Consider the following 2,421-nt stretch of genomic DNA (forward strand, 5'->3'; position numbering starts at 1 on the left):
GGCCTGATTCTTTTGTTCACCTGATAGCTACCTGATGGCCTATACACAGGGCACACACAGCAGGGGGAAGGGAAAGAAAAATTCCTTGCTAAAATCGGAACTATGACACCCAGTTAATTCTATGATTCTATGATTCTATATGAGAACTCTCTGTGACTCTATATTTGTAGATAGCATTACTGTAGATATAAATAACCACTCAAATATCTGTGTGTGTAACTTTATTTTAATTATTCAGCTCCTATTACCTCCTACTAGTTGTTACAACCCAATTACATCCTGGTTAGGGGGTTATTACCCACTCCCATTGGAATGAATCTTACACTGGTAAAGAAGCTATTACAACATGAAGACTTAAGTCAACTACTGAAGAAAACCCACAAGAGTGGACAAAAATCCCTAATTATGGTGCATCATAATGTGAAAGAGTTACAGTAGGTTTTAGAGAGAGCGAAGAGAGATTCAGGACAACAATGGTGGGACATTTTTAGTGGGTGGTCACTGACAGCCACAGAAATATCTAACTTCATGTTCCATCCCATGATAGTCTGTCGATGTCCAACAATAGTCTTGTTGAGTTTAATTTTGTTATGTATATCACATTAATATTATATATGAAAATATTGAAAATTAATAGTCACTTTGAGAAATTCCAGGGACTCTGTCTAAATTATTAGCATGTATGCTGAATAAAGCTAAAGGGGGGACTGCTGGGGATTAAAATATTAGAAATTAATTTTGTAGGTTTAAGTTTAATTGTAACTTGCTTACAGCTTAGCATGAGTGGGTTCTGCTCAAAACTTAGTGTAGGTGAACTCTAAATGAACTCTGTTTTTTAGCATGAATGGCTGAGCAGGAAAGGAAACAGAGAAAGACTGGATACCTTCAGATAAGGGCTGAGACCCTGGAGGGTTCAAAGGCTGGCCCAAGCTGGAAGATAAGAGCAGTTAATGGACTGCCGATGTGGATGGAGAAAGAATCCAATGAGGTGTTAGAAGACCCCAGACCATAAATCACCATTGGACCAAGAAGACGATGCAGGGTGTGTGAAGAGCGTGTGAAGATCGGGTGCACAGACTGTGGGGGTATAAAGACCCCAGGATTTCTTTGTTCGAGGTCCTTTTCTGGAGGCACCCAGCTCAGGCTGAAATAAACTGACTCTGCCTCAGAACATAGGGTCCAAGCTATTTAACACCCTGGGAGGCACCAAACCTCCTCACCCCTGAACATCTTCAGCCTGGGACCCTCCTGGGAGGGCTGAAAGTTGCACTACCTCTACTTGGGCTGGAGGAATGTGATGGGTTTGCCCCTGGAGCTTTTCTTTGCCTTCCCACTGGCCTTTACCCCCCCCTCATGGCCCCAAGCCAGTTCTGCCCTCTTCCTCCTTCCTAAGTGTCTGCATGTTTTTCCAAGATCTGCAGCATTTCTGTAACTTTTACATTTCTCTAGTATAATGTCTACAGCATTCAACATTCATTTGTTAAGTTTCCCTTATTAAACATTGGAGGAAATCAACTTCCCCAAGTCTCTGTGCTGGGGGGTATCAATGTCTCCTTGGAAAGACATGTTCATCAATAAAATCTGGTTTTCCTACTTTCTTACCACCTGCATATCAATGAGACTCCCTAGGAAAAAGAAGGGGCAGGGAGGCCCATGGGCACCTGCCCTCTCGGTGGTGGGGATAGAATGCCGTGTGGGTGTTTATACAGCATGAAGGCATGTCCAGCCTCAGGCATCCATCTGGCTGGACCCCCTCTGCTAGCCATTTGCCAACCCTCACAGGTGCTTCTGGGGGGCTAGTGCTGCACAATGGGACCCAGGAGATTTTGTTGCTGAGGGATTTGGGCTTCGGGGAGGACCAGGTGGCCTCCTGGCCATACTCCTGCCACCAGATGAAAGTTTCCCTGGTAGGGTGATACAGGGGTGCAGGTGGGGGGCTCTCTGGTCACCAGCAACCAGGTGGGGAAGTGGAAGTGCTTGGTGTGCAACAGGTCTGGGAATGTGTCTGGAGACCTCCCATCTGTTGGCACTGAGCTCATGCCCCAAAATAGCCCCCTGGGGCCAAGCTGTATGGGCAGCAGCTGCCCCAAGCATGTCCCTACTTGTTCCTATCCTGTCACTCAGCACAAATTTGGTGTGCCCAAGAAGTGGTGGGGCAGGCAGGGATGCTGTGGGATAGAGCAGGGACATGACCGGGCTTTCAGGTGTCCCCTGTCTCTAGGACCTATCCACGAAAATATGATCTACATCATGATCAGCAAAGGCGGCATCTGGCAGTATCACTGCCAGTGACCCCCTGTCCCTCTGCAGGCACAACCCTGAGAGTGCAGAGGGGTTGTTCCCCCTAACCAGGCTCCAGGATGCATTTGTGGCTCTCACAGGCATCCCAATCCTCCCAACTGTCCCCTGACAATCAATGTT

This window comes from Myiozetetes cayanensis, unplaced genomic scaffold, assembly GCF_022539395.1.
Source record: "Myiozetetes cayanensis isolate MyiCay16 unplaced genomic scaffold, myiCay2020 scf353, whole genome shotgun sequence".
Lineage (NCBI taxonomy): Eukaryota > Metazoa > Chordata > Aves > Passeriformes > Tyrannidae > Myiozetetes > Myiozetetes cayanensis.